Source organism: Bos mutus, chromosome 3 (genome assembly GCF_027580195.1).
Source record: "Bos mutus isolate GX-2022 chromosome 3, NWIPB_WYAK_1.1, whole genome shotgun sequence".
NCBI classification, from domain to species: domain Eukaryota; kingdom Metazoa; phylum Chordata; class Mammalia; order Artiodactyla; family Bovidae; genus Bos; species Bos mutus.
The window spans coordinates 52155054-52175412 of record NC_091619.1 but is presented as its reverse complement, the minus strand read 5'-3'; the positions used below and the strand labels follow the sequence as shown (position 1 = coordinate 52175412).

Genomic DNA, 20359 nt, shown 5'->3' with positions numbered 1-20359 from the left:
TTCACGGCTACAGCCAGTCATTTGTAGATTTAATTAATGAGTTAATACAGGTAAAGTTCTTAGATCAGTGGCTGTATGTATATGACTAAAAAGTAGTAGCAAGCAAATATTATTTAGTAGTGCAGTTATAGCAGTTACATTTGGATACAAAAAAAAGTCACTCCTGAGACTATCAAACTTATCTTTACTTAAAACCTATACTACATGTCATCGTGTGAAAGCTATTTATCATTGGTCTATATAAAAATAAAAATTCCAAGAATGAGGCTGCCTGGTATATTTCATATTGCCTAAGCTCAGAACCACAGACACTTCATGCTCTTTCATTAAGTTTGCTTTCAATCATAAAACGCTTCTCAATTAAAAAGCAAGCTGTAAAATCATCCCAGGAAGGCACATTTGGGATATGAGTATGCTACTGGGAAAAGCACAAATTAATGCAATTTCAAAAAGTACTGGAAAAGTACATCATAAACCTTACTGAAGATACTTGATGGAGTCAATTTAAAAATACATATTCCTTTACTATGTGATTGAACAGTGGTTAAGCCCGAGAACTCTCAAATCAGACTCACCTGGATCCAGATCCTAACTCTTCCACTCGTTGGTCATATGGCCTTTGGCTAGTTAATATGCGGCCTTTGGCTAGTTACTTGATTACAATCTGCCTCTCTATCAGTAAGAGAAAATAACACTGCCTACTAGCTGGGGACAGTAACTAAATGATACAATACATAAAAATATTAATATAAAGCTAGTACTTAGCACATTAGCATGTACTTTGTGTTTATTCACCATTATTTCCAAAGAATATCTCACAAGTTAGTGGGACCTATTGTGTTTGTATATACACACACATGCATGTGTTTTGAGGAAGATGTGTAAATTACGATTTTAGAAGAATTTGACCCAAACTTTTCTAGAATCCTATTTTAAGTTCTTAGCAACACTACCCTCACCTCTGGCACAATTCTACTGCCATTTTAGGATCAAGAGCACATTTGACCACATTACCTCTTGGGCAACTTCCTGCTCACAGGACATTTTCTAGGGAAGGTTTCTCTTGTCTGAGCACTTTTATTGGCATACAGTCAAGAATTTAAAAACTGTAGCTAAAGGTGGGTTTTGTCTTCCAGCTATTAATTCAGAAAGTGCTAATGGTTGCAACAATGTTAACAGCTGAAACTTAAAAACAACCAAGTTTCCTGTTAGTTCAGGATCCTTCCCACAAAGCTCACAAGAGGTCTGCTGAGCAGATGTGCAAGGGTGGGCAGAGAATGCTGGGTAAAGTTCTGCTGGTGGTTTGGGTTTAGAATTTAGATTTTACTTTCACTATTACTGGGAAGGATCAACTGACATCCCATACAAAACACACAAGCATAGCAGGTTGATCTTAAAGAATAAGCCCAGCATTGAAAAATCAAGGTTTAAGCAGATACATGTACATAACACATAATTTTAGTATAAACTAAAGGGTTGAGGTTTTAGAGACTGCAGTTTAATACAAATTATACTGAAAGTCAGAACAAGTACAGGAAATGGAAATATTTTTAAACTTGTTCTTTCAAAATTTATTGCCAGGCTCTCTGCTAGTAATGATGTAGAATTGAATAAAGAAACAGTAGAGAAGCAAAACGTTAATGGTGGCATGTGACGCTGAAACAGAGATTCAAAAATAAGTTATATGGGAGCACAAGGAAGAGAGAATTATGCTTGCCTGGAGCCTGCAGAGCTCTACAGAGAAGGTGACTTTTGAAACATGCTTTCAAGGAATGAGATCGCTCAGGCTGCTTTTTATTGTAGCTAATAACAAGATAATGTAATATAATCACCATTTCCATACAATCTACCACAGCAATTGCATATATTCTTTCTAAGCTTCACTGGAACCTTAAAAAGAAGGTATTATTCTCCCAATAAAGATATGGGAAATGGGATTCAAAAATTAAGAAACTCACAATCACATAGCTGGTGAATGGCAGATTCAGGATTTGAGCCCAGATCTACATCATTCCAGGCTTCCCAGGGGGCACTAGAGGTAAAGACTCCATCTGCCAATGCAGGAGACATGAGACATGAGTTTGATCCCAGGGTTGGAAAGATACCCTGGAGTAGGAAATAGTAACCCACTCCAGTATTCTCACCTGGAGAATCCCATGGACAGAGGAACCTGGTGGGCTACAGTCTATGGGGTCACAAAGAGTCAAACACAATTGAAGCAACTTAGCATGCACACACTACATCATTCCAAATTTTGTACTATGGTCATGAGTTGCCCAGAAAGATCTACTTCTGTTCCCTATTGTCAACCAGTATATGGTTAACTTGTAACTATACAGAACTCACCCTGGAAGCCCATCTGGAAGGCCAAACTTTGGCCTAAAGAACTGAATATTTAATGAAAGATCAAAATGGTAGCCCTGGCCCACAGGGCCCACTCTTTTCTCTGAACTTCAACCACATTTAGTTCAAAATGGTTTATACTGAGTCAAGTGCATGCCAGATTCCCTCTCCCATGCTCTGTGAACACCTGGAAATCAGGGAATAAGCCTAATCCTTCTCTGAGACCCTCAGGGTTCAGCAATCACAGAAGCTGGCTGATTGCTAATTGACCTAGTGTTTTACAGAGGGCTTGATAAGTGTGTGTGTTGACTGAAGTGAGGTGACTATAGACTTAAGGCTTACGTTCTGTAAAATAAGAAAAGGAGACCTAAGCAGTACAATATAGTGAGTTTCAGACTAGCGCCTCTCAGACCTCAGGGTGCATGGGAATCACCTGACTATACACAGAACTGTCCAGCTGATCCTACTAGAAAGCAGGCACAGAGTAGCCAAAGGTATTGCAATTAATGGGGTAGAGCAGGGAGGGACTTAACTTGCAGGGACTCAAATCCATCTGCAAGCTTCATTGCTGTTTCTGGTCGTTTTGTTCTCTGAGCAATAGTGCAAGTCGCTCACTCTTTGTGACCCCATGGATTGTAGCCCACCAGGCTCCTCTGTCCATGGGGATTCTCCAGGCGAAAATACTGGAGTGGGTTGCCATGTCCTCCTCTAGGGAAACTTCCCAACCCAGGGATTGAACCCATGTCTCCTGCATTGCAGGTGAATTCTTTACTGTCTGAGCAATGAATTGTAGTAAATACCACAGCTACCATTTACTAAGTACTTATAAAGTGTTTGGCCCTGTTCTTGGTGATTTAAGTGTGTTATTTAATTCTCACAGCACCCTATAGTACTATACTTACATTGTTGATGGGGTGGGGGGAAGTAACAGTAATTTCCTTACATTTACACAGGAAAAGCAGGGATTTCTTCCGGGTTCACCTCAGTCCAAAGTCCAGCATTGTGATTCCTTGACACTGGGCAGTGAGGCAGCGTTTTAGGGAGGACTAAGCTTGAGTTTAGGGTACTAGTGGCACAAGGAGGATAGAGGTGCAGGCAGAAAGCCTCTGGAGAACAAAGCCCTCCGCAGGATATTTGTGCCCTTAGTGCTCATGTCGCTGTTTAAATCCAGGTAAGGTATTTAACTTAACCGAGTTAACTAGTTAACTCAGCTAGTACCTGGTGGCCTGCCAGATACTCAAATTTTTATTTTATTTTATTTTATTTTTTTTAGCAAATTTCTAGTCAGTCTTTGTCTTTTCTCTAGGAAACTTCCAGGAATTTTCCCACCTGCTATCTAGGAGGAAGGCCCCACTTTAGAATTAAGTGTTGTTCTCTGGGTTAATTAAGGCTAGTGTTAGGGTCATTTCCTAAAGACTAAGAGGGTTGACGGTTTTCTTCTGTGAAAGACACCCAACAACAGTACTGGAATTGGAAAAAGTGTAGGAATTTGCCAGAGGAGCATGGAAAAATCAGTTAAGACTAAGAAATCAACTTTTTGACAAATTTTAATTTTGACTTGGAGATTAAAATAGGGTAAAAGGAGAGAGGCCTGCTTTCTTAAGTTTTGGGGTGTAAGAACAAACCAACTACCAAAAAAAGATTAGCTGTCTATGAATTGCTCTGTTGGCATAAATCCCTCTATTCCTGAATGCCAAGACAAAGCAATAGTTTAATTGTTGGTGCTCTTAGAAAAACTCATACTGGTAAGGCGTTCCAGAAGATCTTATAAATACTTAGTAATCTTGTCTGTACATTTTTCCACTGGGGAGATTTTCTATACAGGTGACTCAGCTTTCAATAAGGCAGAGTTCGCTTTTCATCCTGAAATTGGGTAGGGAAAGATGGAGAAGAAAAGCGTGGTTTAGGTCGATTTAAGACGGGGGTCGGGGGGAGAAAGAAACCCCTTCCCCCATACTCTTTAAACAACAGGTGGTTTTGACAAGAAAGATCAACACCATGCACAGTAGGAAATCGCAGGCGGAGCATTCGATTTCAGTCCCCCAGAACCTGGCGCCAGGTTGTCAGGATGCGGGAACAAGGAGGTTGCTAGCGGACAGCAAGCTCAGGTGTCAAGGGAACGGCTCCTGGGCTTTTTGGTCTAGGAAAGCTGGTTTTTGCCTTTGTTCTCTGTCTCTCTGTGTGTCCCACCACCCCCTCCCACCCTTCTGCTCATCTGTGAGGGGAGCAGGATGAGGAAGGATTATCTCCATCCTCCCAAGTCCTTCCGAGGAGTGCCCAGAAGGGCTATTTTTAGTGATAGCGGCTCCCCTCCAACTTACCCCGGGGTGGAGCCGCGACTGTAGCGCGGCCGCCCAGCGCAGGGAAGCCTCGGGTTAGGGATGGGGAAGGTAGTGGCCCCGGTCCATTCCTCAGGCACTGCCCGCCAGGTGGGCGTTCCAGAGGCAGGAGTGGCTCCACCGGCAAGCGGCGGGAGATCTTCGTGGGCGCCCTGAAGGAAGTCCTCGGCGGCCGGCCCGGGCGCGGGGTGGTCTCCGCGGGGAGGAAGTTCCCGGGCCCGGCGGCCTGCGTCACAGCGGGCTGGCACCGCGGAGCCGACCGGCGGGCGGCGCGGCGACCCCGGGGCCGGGCGCTGGGCGGCGCTGGCTGCCGCTGGCCCTGCTGCTCGCGGGGCGGCGCTGGAGGCGGCTCCGTCCGCGGCCGGGGAGGCGGAGGGGAGGAGGGCTGCGGGGCTGGGGCGTTAGCTGCGTCCCGGCTCGGAGCCCGCGAAGAGGACTAGGAGGAAGGCGCCGCCGTGGCCGCGGCCGCAGTGCTTCGGGGCGCGACGAGCCATGAGCAGCCGCCCGGCGGGCGACCCCGCTGCCGCTGGCTGCCGCTGAGCCCAGCCGGGAGACGGCTCGCCGCTCCCCAGCACCGTTCGCAGCCGGCACCCTCGCGCCCAGAGGTAAGGGCGGGGACCGCCGAGGGATGGGATGGGATGCGATGGAAAGGGACGGCCCGCCGAGGACCGCCGGCTCGGTCCTCTAGGTGTGCTGGAGCCACGATTCGCCCCGCCTCGTTCGCGTCCCTGCCTTCCCCCCGCTCTCGGGCGGGCGGACTGTGGGCTCCTGCCCGGCGTGTGGTCCCTGGAGCCATCCGCTGCCGGAGCTCGGGGACCCGCCAATCCTTACCCCACCCATTCCGCGCCAGCCCAGCGTCGGGTGAGAGACCCCAGCCTGGCGCCAAGCGCAGCGCGGCAGGTTCTGCGGACTTGGGGGGATGGGGCTGGGGGACCAGGAGAAAACGGGGCCACGCAGGGGGAGATCGTCGTTCTTTTCAACCTTAAACCTCCCTGAGACCTCAGGGTCTTTACCTACTGGTCTGCTCTTCCTCACCACCCCCGAGCCCCTGAAGTTAGCACTTTGGGGAGAGAGAGGAATTAGGTCTCCGAAGGGAACGAGAGCGCGATGCCTGCTCCCCAGCAGGACCCGAGGGGAGAGAGGGTTTCGCTGGATCTCGCGGGCCCCAGAAACCAGGTGTCTAGGCCGGCGACTGAGACCAAGACCAATGCTTTCGACACAAACCCAGGCTCGCTGGTCTTTCCCTTTCCAGCTGGTTCTCAGCGACGACACGGCTAGGGATGGAGTTAGCGACTCAGGAACCTTAGGATGTGCTCTGTAGAAGCTAATTCCTTTCTTCTCTCCCTCTGCCAGTTCTTCCCTCCCCCACCCACGGTATACATCGGATTTTAGTACCTTCAAAACCTTGCTCTTTACCTAGCTTTGGATGCCACGGACACCTAGCCCACATCCCAGACAGATATTTCAAAGAGTTAAGGCTAAACTTCACTTTCGAATTCTTTTTAAGCATTTTAAACTCCCAGCAAACCGGTTAGGAAACACTTTCAAGTCCCTATCTACCTTAAAGTAAAAATAAGCACCCATCAAACTGTGTGTGAGTGCCAGCAACGTTGGGCAGAGGGAGATCTGAATGACTATTTCATGCAGATTTATGGGGGAGGAACAGGTAAAGGAAATGGCAAGGCTTATTTTAGTCACACATTTCTTACAAGCTCTCAGTCGTGTAAAAAATGTAGCCTTAACCAACGGTCACATTTCCGGACAGGTATATAGTGGTTTCCTAAGGCATACTGGAGGCTTCTTCATGGACAAGTTATTAAAATGCCGTCCAGATGAGAGATGAAGGCAACTGGTCTTAACTCTCTTCGCACAGTAGGGTACCATCACCTCAGCCATCAGCTTTATAGTTTTTATTTTTCTTTACATTCTATTTTTAAATGATTTGTGTAAACCCCAAAGGTAAGCCATACTTTACAAAATTTGCTCAGATTCATAAACCTGTGGACATGGGTAACAGATTAAGTGTCTACAGCTCCAATCTGTGATATTTGCCTTCTTGTGATTTGCTTAGATAGGGAAGACCATGGACCTGACCCAGACTGGCTTTACTTTGGAGTCATCAAATACTCTCTTTAGGTCAGGTTGTTTGTTTGCTTTTGAGGCAGAGGTGGGGAGCAGCTTTGCAAGGATGGATGCTTTTCATGGTTCACATAACAGATTTGACCACAGATAAGGCCCACTCACCCACCAGCAGTATCAGAGATAGCAAGCATGTTTAACAACTTTCTTAGTAATAAAATGATCAAAGCCTTTGTTAATGGTACTAATCTCTTATTTCTCAGATGAACTAGGCACTTAAGGAAATGTGTTTTGAGAAGGGAATGCTTTTAGTGTAAAAAGTATCTAATTTTTACCAATTTGTTAATGATTCTTAATAGTCTGTACTTAAGTTGTAGTCACCCATAACTTCATAGTAAAACCCAAGTTTAAAAAAGAAATAGAGTGGAAATACGCACTTATTTTGCCAAGTGTGGTGTTAATAATCTAGTATGAAGCATTACTGTAACACAGGCTGAACTAGATGCCTGACATGCATGATCTCAAAATCTGACAACAAAACCTTAAGGCAGATGGCCATTCACACATTACAGAAGAGAGAGGCTCAGAGTGTGTGACTTATCCAAGACCGTACAGCTAAGTTAATGCCTGAATGAAGCCAAGCCTCTAGTTGTCTTTTCTTTTTTTTTAATTTATATTGGGGTATAATTGATTTACAGTATTGTTTTAGTTTCAGGTGTACAGCAAAATGAATCTATTACACAAATACATATATCCAAATCCTCTAGTCTTAATGATTTACTTTTTTGTTATTCAAAGCTGCCTTTTTTTTTCCTAAATAAATTTATTGTTAACTTACCATAAGGACTGTATGAGGAAATGGGGGATTAAGGAAGTCAGGTCACCTGTTCAGGGTTTTCTGGTATATAGCAGAATTCACATTTGGAATCAGGGCCATCTGTTTCCCAAACCCCTCTTCTTGCCACTGCTGTCTATTAAATGATTTAGAGCTTAACCTAATGAACATTTCACTCTGGCTCATCAGCTATTCTCATTCACATGATAATGATGCCCTCATGAGTTGCAACACACTCCCAAATACTTTATACTTAATCCCTGGAGTGCTGGCTATGTCTCTAGGCCCAGAACACTCATGAAAGCATATTGTAACCAACGAGGTGACAGGTATCCTAATGCAGGTATCATTAATTCACTTAATGTCTCTTAAAATATAAATCATTGTAGACTGGTATGGGGTAAACGGCATGGCCTCAAGATAGGAAAAGCTGGTACAGGTTCTGGCTCTACTGCATAGAACAAGTGCCAACTAATTCACATTATTGAGCTTCTCTGAGCCACAGTTTCTTGGTGTGTAATGGGCTTATAAGTAAAGCCTACCTAGCTGGATCATTGTGTGCATTCAATGTAACAGTGCTTACAAAGGACAGCTTCTGAAACCTGTGTGTTGTGTGTTCAGTCACTATATTGTGTCCGACTCTTTGCCATCCCATGGACACAGTACACCAGGCTTCCCTGTCCTTCACTATCTCCTGGAGTTTGTGGAAACTCATGTCCATTGAGTCAGTAATGCCATCCAACCATCTCATTCTCTGCCACCCCCTTCTCCTGCCCTCAATCCCTCCCAGCATCAGGGTCTTTTCCAATGAGTCAGCTCTTTGCAGCAGGTGTCCAAAGTAGTGGATCTTCAGCTTAAGCAGCAGTCTTTCCAATGAATATTCAGGGTTGGTTTCCTTTAGAATTGACTGGTTTGATCTCTTTGCTGTCTAAGAGACTCAAGAGTCTTCTCCAGCACCATAGTTTGAAAGAATCAATTCTTTGACGCTCAGCCTTCTTTATGGTTTAACTCTCACATCCGTACATTACTAATGGAAAAACCATAGCTTTGAGTATATGGACCTTTATTGGCAAAGTGATGTCTTAACTTGTTAATACACTGTCTACATTTGTCATAGCTTTCCTTCCAAGGAGCAAGCGTCCTTTAATTTCCTGGCTGCAGTCACCATTCGCAGTAATTTTGGAGCCCAAGAAAATAAAATCTGTCATTGCTTCTACTTTTTCCCCTTCTATTTGCCATGAAGTAATGGGACAAAGGGCTTCCCTGATGGCACCAGTGGTAAAGAATCTGCCTGCCAATGCAGGAGACATAAGAGAAGTGAGTTTGATCCCTGGGTCAGGAAGATCCCCTGGAGGAGGGCATGGCCACCCACTCTTATATTCTTACCTGGAGAATCCCATGGACTGAAGAGTCTGGTGGGCTACAGTCCATAGGATCACAGAGTCAGGCACAACGGAAGCGACTTAGCACAATGGGACAAAATGTGGTCCTGTCACCTAGTAGGTGCTTAATAAATGGTAAGAATTACTGTAGTCTACCACTGATTGAAATTTCTGCTTAATTTTACATTTGTATATTTTACATGCATATAGCATTTAGTCAGCACTGTCATTGATTCACTCTTTTATATGAAGGCCTTATCTGCTTTTTAGCATCTTTAACTTTTGAATCACATCCTTGTTTTTGTAGTCTTGACTTATATACACTTACTCACCTTATGTAGTTTTTCCTTTGTCCTACTCTGCACATTTTTTAGAATATTAATAGCCATCTTTCAATGGGATGGAATTTGTATATCTTGGCAAATGCACTATCCTGTTTTCTGCCTCTCCTGATATCTCAGCCTTGCTTATCACTCAGAGCACCATGGCAATCCTAGTATCTCCCTACCACATACCTCACCCTTCACTGAGTCTCTACCAGCTAATGTTCTGCATCTACTTCAAGGTCCAACTCCTATGTAAGCCATGGACCTTCCATTTTTAATCATTTGTCAGTTCATTTATAATTCAGATAACATATCCCCCCCTAATGATTTTTACATTTTTTAAGGTTATTTGTCTAGGTAACATCCTACAAAAAACTGTAAACTCTTTAAGACAAGGACATTTTTCTATTTCTTTATATGCTTTGCTTCAAATAAAACATCAGTTCAGTTCAGTCGCTCAGTTGTGTCTGACTCTTTTCGACCCATGAATCGCAGCACACCAGGCCTGCCTTTCTGTCAGGCCTCCCTTTCCATCACCAACTCCTGAGTTTACCCCAATTCTTGTCCATCGAGTCGGTGATCCCATCCAGCCGTCTCATCCTTTCTCATCCCCTTCTCCTCCTGCCCCCAATCCCTCCCAGCATCAGAGTCTTTTCCAATGAGTCAACTCTTCACATGAGGTGGCCAAAGTACTGGAGTTTCAGCTTCAGCATCAGTCCTTCCAATGAACACCCAGGACTGATCTCCTTTAGGATTGACTAGTTGTATCTCCTTGCCATCCAAGGGACTCTCAAGAGTCTTCTCTAACACCACAGTTCAAAAGCATCAATTCTCCGGCACTCATGGTTTCAATTTCCTGAATGAAAGATGAGTCAGATATTCAGAGAGAGATCCTCACAATAATTAGGAAACACACCCAAGTTATTTGTCTCTGTTACATGAGTAGTGGCACCTTCCGCTTTATTCTGAGACTTGTTCATCCCAGCCTCCTTCACTCCTTTAACTGGCATTACATTTACTGGAAGGCCACAGTTCTTCAAAGCCTTGGCCATTAGGTACCAGGTAAGATAGCTATGTTTTATTGATCAATTGCTTCTGTGGTGGTATAGTAACCTCATTAGGTTGTAAATATATTGAGTACATCAACAGTATTTGAGTAGTTTGGCATTTTAGATGGGGTAATGACCCCGATGATTTCTTTAACTAGGATTATAATTTACCTACGGGAAAGAAATGCAGGTTTCCCCCATTATCTGCAAGCAGAGTTCCTCTGAAAATTTATGTAAGCTGAAATAGCATAAAGGGAAGGAACAGTTATCCTAGGACACATCTTACTAACCCATGCACAGAATACATGGAGATAAAGCGCAGATGCTCACAGATACTGTTCAAAGTTATGGGGCTTGATGTGGAGATGCTGAGTGTAGTTCCTGGGGGAGGAGCTTGGCGGTGCCACTGTCGCTGCTGCCCTGGGTGTTCCCTGCCTCTGTATTTCTCCTTACTGCAAAACCAATGCTGAACACTATTTTTGCTTTTTACCTCTCTTTTCCATAAGTGCAAAAATCCTTTTTGGATTTCTTTCAGTTAGTCAAAACAGGCACCACTATAGGTCTTTCATAAAACTGAAGTGATGTAAAGGGAACTTTCAAAAAACAGGTATACCTGTACCTGCCTTAGAGAGAAGGTTAAGATAATAAGCAAGGAGGATTTCAAACCATTTGGTTGAAAATAGGACTAATCATGGCACAGTATGGAGGATACAATCAAATTGACTTTCATGAGAGAACAGACCAGTTGCTCAGTCATGTCCAACTCTTTGCGACCCCATGAACCACAGCACACCAGGCCTCCCTGTCCATCACCTACTCCCTGAATTTACCCAAACTCATGTCCAGTGAGTCGGTGATGCCATCCAACTATCTCATCCTCTGTCGTCCCCTTCTCCTCCTGCCCTCAATCTTTCCCAGCATCAGGGTCTTTGCAAAAGAGTCACCACTTCTCATCAGGTGGCCAAAGTATTGGAGTTTCAGCTTCAACATCAGTCCTTCCAATGAACACCCAGGACTGATCTCCTGTGGAATGGACTGGTTGGATCTCCTTGCAGTCCAAGGGACTCTCAAGAGTCTTCTCCAACACTGCAGTTCAAAAGCATCAATTCTTCAGCGCTCAGCTTTCTTTATAGTTCAGCTCTCACATCCATACATGACTACTGGGAAAACCATAGCCTTGACTAGATGGGCATTTGTTGACAAAGTGATGTCTCTGCTTTTTAATATGTTGTCTAGGTTGGTCATAACTTTCCTTCCAAGGAGTAAGTGTCTTTTAATTTCATGGCTGCAGTCACCATCTGCAGTGATTTTGGAGCCCAGAAAAATAAAGTCAGCCACTGTTTCCACTGTTTCCCCCACCTATTTGCCATGAAGTGATGAGACTGGATGCCATGATCTTAGTTTTCTGAATGTTGAGTTTTAAGCCAACGTTTTCACTCTCCTCTTTCACTTTCATCAAGAGGCTCTTTAGTTCCTCTTCACTTTCTGCCATAAGGGTGGTGTCATCTGCATATCTGAGGTTATTGATATTTCTCCCGGCAATCTTGATTTCAGCTTGTGTTTCTTCCAGCCCAGCGTTTCTCATGATGCACTCTGCATATAAGTTAAATAAGCAGGGTGACAATATACAGCCGTGACGTACTCCTTTTCCTGTTTGGAACCAGTCTGTTGTTCCATGTCCAGTTCTAACTTGCTTCCTGACCTGCATACAAATTTCTCAAGAGGCAGGTCAGGTGGTCTGGTATTCCCATCTCTTTCAGAATTTTCCACAGTTTATTGTGATCCACACAGTCAAAGGTTTTGGCATAGTCAACAAAGCAGAAATATATGTTTTTCTGGAACTCTCTTGCTTTTTTCATGATCCAGTGGATGTTGGCAATTTGATCTTTGGTTCCTCTGCCTTTTCTAAAACCAGCTTGAACATCTGAAAGTTCACGGTTCACATATTGCTGAAGCCTGGCTTGGAGAATTTTAAGCATAACTTTACTAGCATGTGGAGAAGGCAATGGCACCCCACTCCAGTACTCTTGCCTGGAAAATCCCATGGATGAAGGAGCCTGGTAAGCTGCAGTCCATGGGGTCGCTGAGTCGGACATGACTGAGCGACTTCACTTTCACTTTTCACTTTCATGCATTGGAGAAGGCAATGGCAACCTACTCCAGTGTTTTTGCCTGGAGAATCCCAGGGACAGGGAAGCCTGGTGGGCTGCCATCTAGGGGGTCACACAGAGTTGGACACAACTGCAGCAACTTAGCAGCAGTAGCAGTTACTAGCATGTGGGATGAGTGCAATTGTGCGGTAGTTTGAGCATTCTTTGGCATTGCCTTTCTTTGGGATTGGAATGAAAACTGACCTTTTCCAGTCCTGTGGCCATTGCTGAGTTTTCCAAATTTGCTGGCATATTGAGTGCAACACTTTCACAGCATCCTCTTTTAGGATTTGAAATAGCTCAACTGGAATTCCATCACCTCCACTAGCTTTGTTGGTAGTGATGCTTCCTAAGGCCCACTTGACTTCACATTCCAGGATGTCTGGTTGTAGGTGAGTGAGCACACAATCGTGATTATCTGGGTCGTGAAAATCCTTTTTGTACAGTTCTTCTGTGTATTCTTGCCACCTCTTCTTAATATCTTATGCTTCTGTTAGAATTATGAGAGAATAATGAGAGAATTAGCATGGGGAAAAGACCCATATAGTCTCACCACAAATATCAGAGGTGGAAAAATTTTAAAGGAACTGGTAAAAGAAATGAAACACTATAATATTACTATACTATGCTATATTCTCTCTCTATATATGTCTGTGTGTGTATGTGTATATATATATACACATACATATATATATATATGTATATATATGCTGCTGCTAAGTCACTTCAGTCGTGTCCGGCTCTGTGCAACCCCATAGACCGCAGCCCACCAGGCTCCCCCGTCCCTGGGATTCTCCAGGCAATAACACTGGAGTGGGTTGCCATTTCCTTCTCCAATGCATGGAAGTGAAAAGTAAAAGTTAAGTCACTCAGTCGTGTCTGACCCTCAGTGACCCCATGGACTGCAGCCTTCCAGGCTCCTCCATCCATGGAATTTTCCAGGCAAGAGTACTGGAGTGGGGTGCCATTGTATATATATATATCACACACTATCACACCCTATGACAATAATAACAAATACTATTATTTATTATTAATAATAGGCCTGTTTAGATATGGGTCATTCCTGGACTATAGAAATAGAAAAGAGACTGTGAGGTCAAGATGGGCAAGAGTGGAAACTGGTGTGGCCTCGAATACCTAGAACAATAACGTACTCCAATTCACTCTCAGCACAGTCACAGAAGGGCAAGAGGGTAATCTCAGAACTTTATGTAAAGTAGATAGTTCAGCATATATAGTGAAAATCTCATAAACATATTAAAAGGTAAAGAATACCTGAACTCTTTTCCAATATCAGGCGTGAAACAAAAAAATAGCCTGGGCTACCTACTTAAAAGTGTAACGCACTGTCACAAGTTCAGGGAGTGAATTTAAAATCCTTTTCTGGTGTTGGATTGACTGTCCTTTTAGAATATGATTCTATAGTCTGTGAATGGCAGTCAATAGAGACATGGTAATATTCAGAAAACGAATACAGTTAAGAAAAGAGAAAAAGGCAGAATTCAAGAACCGGTTTTAAGAAAACTGTTGTAAAGCTTAGGGAAACAACTGAAAGTGTTCCAGATGACTGGGTATTTGAGGTCAAAGGCATTCAGGAGAACTATAGATTCTTTAAAGACCTCAAAAGAATGAACGCTCTGTCCTTACTGGAGATGGGTGGGAAGGAGGAGCAAGGAGGAAAGTTATTTTGGCTGAACTCAAACACTGCCCAAAGGCTAGAAGCACAAGAGAGAGTAATGAAGCTCTTAGGGAAGCATTTCTCAACCTTTAGTTCATGCCCACCTTCCTAACAGGGATACATATTTTTAAATACATTGTAATGTATCTAATTGTAATGCCACAGATACCCTGTCTACCCACTTAGGTGCTGTGGCCTGTTGGCAGGCTACACCCTGAAGATTCTTTTCCTCTGCCCTGCAGACCCAGTAACCCACTCCCGTATTCTTGCCTAGAGAATCCCTGCAGACACAGAAGCCTGGCAGGCTACACTCCATGAGGTCACAAAGAGTAGTACACAACTGAGCAACTAAGCATAGCACACAGCAGTCCAAGTGTTTGACAGGGACAAGATTGCCCCCCCTGTTGAGAACAAATGGAGGAACATGATTCTAGATTACGTTTGAAAATCACAAATGAGCCATGTGGAACTAAAAGACATGAAGAACAGTGTATACATACACATTTTTCCTTTATAAGAAATCATATTTCATTGGCTCTTAAGCTGAAATGTATTTGTAAAAATATATCTTCCAGTTGTACCAGTTTCATCTTGGCAGCATTATTACATTCATTAAGTTATCTTCCAGACCGGCCTCTACCTGCATTCTTTTGTTTTAGGGATGGGAAACCCTCCTCAAACTTTAAATGTGCAACATCTTTTATTTACTTACTTCTGTTATGCTGGGAAGGCTCTGATACTAACCATTCATTCTTGTGATTGTTCAGTTTTAATGAGTATAAATTAGTTTGTCTTTATTAGAGCATTTGCATTTTATGGCAATTTTTTATTATTATGAAACACTGTGTTCCCTCTCAAAGAAATCTTAACTCACAACAAGTAGATATTTGGTGGTGGGGGTGGGACTTCTGAAGTCACTCTTAGCTTTTTCGTGTTTGTTTCCATCCTCTGGTTCCATAGGGAGCATAAGCCTGGGCTTCTGACATGGAATCTCAGAGCCTTTAGGGTTAGAGAAGCTTGGCTTCTTTATATATTGGCTTCTTTTGGCATTTGGAGCCTGTGGGCTTCCCAGATGGCACTAGTGGTAAAGAATCCACCTGCCAGTGCAGGAGACACAAGAGCTGAGGGTTTGATCCCTGGGTCAAGAAGATCCCCTGGAGAAGGAAATAGCAACCCACTCCAGTATTCTTGCCTGGAGAATTCCGTGGACAGAGGATGCTGGTGGGCTGTAGTCCATGGGGTTGCAAAGAGTTGGACACCACTGAGCGCACACACACACAGCCTTTGCGTGCTCCTTCCTCCACCACAACACATCTTCTTTCAGCTTTTAACTGTATTGTTCTTTCCCCCTCTCCTTTCCCCTCAAGGCTTCAGAAATATCTTTGTTTTCCACATCTTTTCTCTTTGTTTGATTTTTAGAGCTGCACTGAAAGTCCCGTGAGGGCAGAGGCCATTTGGCCATATCGGTCTTGTTCACTTCTGTATCCACAGCACCTGCACAGTGACTGGAACAGAGCTGCTCAAGAAACAGTTGTGGAATAAACACTTATGATACATTTTGCACTAAAGTTTCTAACCTGCCATCTTACAGTATATCCCTTTCTGTTATTTTAAATTCTAGAAATGAAATTTAAGAGTGTAATTAGAAGTTATTCTTCTTAATGGGGTCGTGACATATGTACACAGAAATATTTCTATATGTCACTGGAAATTTAGAGTATTATATAAAACATGAATTCAGAACATCAAAACAAGTCCTAAATAAAAGTCACTACATAAGCTAAATAGATGAAAACTCATGGGTCCAGTAATCAATACAAATTACTAACTACTCTTTCTCGAATACCTTAGGAATATATTAAAATTAGAAACAGATTCAAATATCTTTTTTTAAATAGGAATGATATAACCTATAAATTTAGCTTCTGGAAAAATACTTTGGGGGTCACTTAGCTAATAACACCTTGATTTTTAAAAATAACTATGAGAATAGCTTCATTAGGAAAACAGCTTCAAGCTAATTTCTATTATGTGCCCTGAAATTAGCAAGGTCCAGGATAATTTCCCATCAGCAAAGTTAGGAAATACTATATATAGCACACAAAAATACCTTTCTAGTTAATGCACAGCTATGTAGATCCCTGTAACCAGAAAATGGTAAAAGTTGAGGAGCTAGAAGTAGGGGTATGTCTAGGGCTTGGATCTTTGTTGAGTGTTTAAGCACTTTATCTAAGGAGCTGATGGTATAACGTGTATCTTATATTTCTGTATGTGGCCCCATGGTGCATAATGTAGTATTGAAGCAAGAGTTGGAAATGAGCTTGGCAAAATAAAAATGAAGGAAATAATCAAAACTGAGCACTGAAATTCACTTAAGGAAAGTATAGGATTGTACCTTGAAGAAAAATAAATAAAACAAACATAAAATATACTAGACTTTTGTTTGTTTTGTTGTGTTCATTTCTATATCACCAGTATTTACAGTAGTACCTAATATGTTCACAAAGGATCGGTAAATATTTGTTGAATGAATAAATGAATGAAATGCAAGATGGAAAAAGACTAACTACATGCCATTAGGGCAAAAGTAAAGTTAATCCTATGGAGATGGTGATGGATAACTAGTAGACTGAAGAAACTGTTAGAAAACACTTTTTGGACAAATCATTTTTGAGTCTGTGTTACAGTTTTATTTTAGTTTTACATGTAAAAGACTTCTGGTAGGTCAGAAGTAGTTTAAAAATTCATCCCGACTAGGGACATTTTATAAGCATAGTGGATGGTTAGATATTATTGTTAGGCTAGATAAAAAATGTGGGTTCAAGGTCATTGGATTCTTGCCTAAGTTAACTGATTAGCTCTTTAGCTGGTTTCCAAAGATAAAAATATGAGAAGGCAATGGCACCCCAAGGTCATTGGATTCTGGTGCCTAAGTCCATAACTAAGAGTTGGACAGCTTCACTTTCACTTTTCACTTGCCTAAGTTAACTGATTAGCTCTTTAGCTGGTTTCCAAAGATAAGTCTTCTCCCCCTTTAGCATTATACCATATTTTGTAGGAGAAGGCAATGGCACCCCACTCCGGTACTCTTGCCTGGAGGATCCCATGGACGGAGTACCCTGGTGGGCCGCAGTCCATGGGGTCACTAAGAGTTGGACACGACTGAGCGACTTCACTTTCACTTTTCACTTGCCTAAGTTAACTGATTAGCTCTTTAGCTGGTTTCCAAAGATAAGTCTTCTCCCTCTTTAGCATTATACCATATTTTGTAGGAGAAGGAAATGGCAACCCACTCCAGTGTTCTTGTCTGGAGAATCCCAGGGACGGAAGAGCCTGGTGGGCTGCCGTCTATGGGGTGGCACAGAGTCGGACATGACTGAAGCGACTTAGCAGCCAGTACAATAAGGACGAAAAAAATTGAAGACATAAAGATTGGAAAGGAAGAAGTAAAAGTATGTCTACTTACAGACTTTGTGTTTGAAATTAGGATTCCATATCCCAAGGAATCTACAAAGCAACAACTAAAGATAAATGCCACACTCATCTCTAATTAACATGTGGGTATTTAAAATTTAGAAACAAAATCTTTGAAATAAATCTGTTGTCAGTGACTGTTTCAGTCAGCCCTTGTACCTGAACTTGAAGATGATTTTACTTATCCTGAAAGGGTATCTAATAACATAATCACATTAATAACATTTTGTTTAACTTTTTTACTTAACAGCTCTCCCCATAATGTCACTGCAATAAACAGAACAGCCTACTGTTGCCCTAATTAAGGAATTTAAGGAGCAAATCAATTAAAACTAATTATTTCCAGCATCTCTTTTACTTGTGAGTACCCCATCCTGGATTATAGGAGAGGGAGCACACCTTTGGTGTTACCTAGAGGCTGTCTAATGTGTCTCAAACGTGTTTTGAATGTTAAAAAAAAATGCTCCTTTTTTATTGCTCCAAATTAGAAACAATCTTAAACCAACATTTTTAAATGTTTTCAGATAAGAATACAGATGCCCAGTAATAAGAGAAGGCCATATGGGTCGCTGGCTTATTAACTACAACTAAGAAAGTGTTTAAGAAATCTCAGAATTTTAATTTCTTTAGAGTCCAGGAGTCTCTTATTGTTCTGCTTGTTTGCTTTTAGTTATTTATGATTTTGAAATTTCAAAAAGCAGCCCCAAAGCAGGAAAACTAATTGCCCCTTCTGAAAGAACACATTTGGTTTGAGTGAAGGAAAAAATATCTTTTGTCAATTAGGTAGAATATATGGTAAGTAAATAATTTTACATCTTCATATTGGGAAAAGTTTTTTCTTAGTTACCAGTTACCTATTCTATTAAGCTAATTAAAAACAGCTAATTTTATTTCCGTGTATTATTTATCATGTAAATCACATAAGCTAAACAATGGTGGACGACAGTATTTAAAGTGTTACACCTCAGTTCTTAAGATAAAAGAAATTTTATAAAGCATGTTATAATCATATTATTATTATTTAAATGTTATAAAGAACAAATTATATTTATGTATAGATATTATACATAGGTTAAAACTATCATATGATATTATTTGCCAAAGGTTGTTCATTAATTAGTTATTAGTCCTAAGTCTTCATATTAATTGTCTTTAATTACAGTTTATACTTCCATTTAAAAATGATGTAATCACAGTTCATATTAGAATGTATCAGAGAAATATGACATTTCATGGTTTCACGTTACTGTAGGAGTGCAACAACCATTAAATAAACTGGCACTAGTTATAATTCAATGTTGTTGAACATATGAACAAAGACATAAATTTTTAGTGTAAATAATGATCTGGGGAGCTGTCTGAGCTCAGAACTATCTGAGATGCTGTGTTCTCAGTTTTATATGCCAAATAAAACATAATTCTCAGCAACAAAAACAGAAATGATCTGACCATGGCTTCCCTGGTGGCTCAGACGGTAAAGAATCTGCCTGCAATGTGAGAAACCCAGATTTGATCCCTAGGTTGGGAAGATAGATCTCCTGGAGAAAGGAATGGCAACCTACTCCAGTATTGTTGCCTAGAGAATGCCATGGGCAGAGGAGTTTTGTGGACTACAGTCCATGGGGTCGCAAAGAGTTAGACATGACTGAGTGACTAACAATTTCAGTTTCAGTTTCATGAGACAAATACAAAGAAGTTAGTAACTTCCAATTAAACAGGCATCCTATCAGAGTACAGGTCAGTCATGCAGGAACTAAAATACATTTTAACAGCTTTATTGAGATATAACCCACCTTCTATAACACTTATTTTTTTAAGTATATAATTCAGTGGTTTTTAGAATAATTACAGAATTGTACAACCATTACCATAGTCTTAGAACATTTTCATCACCTCCCCAAAAAAATCTGTACCATAAACTATCACTCCCCAACATGCCTCCATTTCTTCTCTGAAGCTCTAGGCAGCTGTCTGTCCTCAGTCTCTATAGATTTGCTTGTTGTAGAAATTTCAGTAAATGATATCATGTTATATGTAATCTTTTGTGACTGGCTTCTTTCACTTAGCATATATTTAAGATTCATCTGAGTTGTAGCGTGTATCAGTACAGCATTCCTTTTAATTACCAAATAATATTCCATTATAGGGGTATACCATATCTTCTCTTTACATTCTTCAATTAATGGGCATTTATTCAGGTTGCTTCCACTTTGAGGCTGTGAGGAGTAAGGCTCCTGTGAACACTCATATAAGCATTTGTGTGGACATATGTTTTGATTTCTGTTAGGTAGATCTGTGTAGAGGTGGAATTGCTGGGTTATCTGGTGTCTCTGTGTTTAATACTATGGTATAAATGAGGTATAATTTTTTCATGATCTCCCAATCTAGAATAAAATCAGGGCTAAGACTTTTAACTGCCTTTTAGTGAAATTTAAGAAAATAGTTAAATTTGTTCTGAGTACTCATTATCAGGAATATCAATTGAAATTTGAATTTTATGTAATTCAGTGCAGAGTACTATAAAGCTTTGCTAAATCTCTTTGAATTAAACATTCTGATTGAGAAATATAGAAAGAGCTATTGAAGGGTGACCAGAAAGCTATTTGCATAGGTTTTAGTTCCTCATCCTTACTGACAATTCCACCTGTTACCTGCAAACTTCCCTTTTGTGCATTTTTCCTCTTTTTGTTGTAAGACAGTG

The 20359-nt window shown here is 41.6% G+C and overlaps 1 protein-coding gene across 2 annotated transcripts in view; it reads left to right on the top strand.

Annotated features, from left to right (window-relative positions):
- The first annotated feature begins 5089 nt into the window (after positions 1-5089).
- Positions 5090-20359, top strand: part of LRRC8C (leucine rich repeat containing 8 VRAC subunit C) — a 99597-nt gene continuing 84327 nt past the window's right edge. The window contains exon 1 of one of the 2 annotated variants that reach the window (XM_070367729.1): positions 5090-5287. The gene's annotated coding sequence lies outside the window, so the exon portion shown is untranslated. The remainder of the gene's footprint in view (positions 5288-20359) is intronic. The other variant, XM_070367728.1, reaches the window with a different exon arrangement.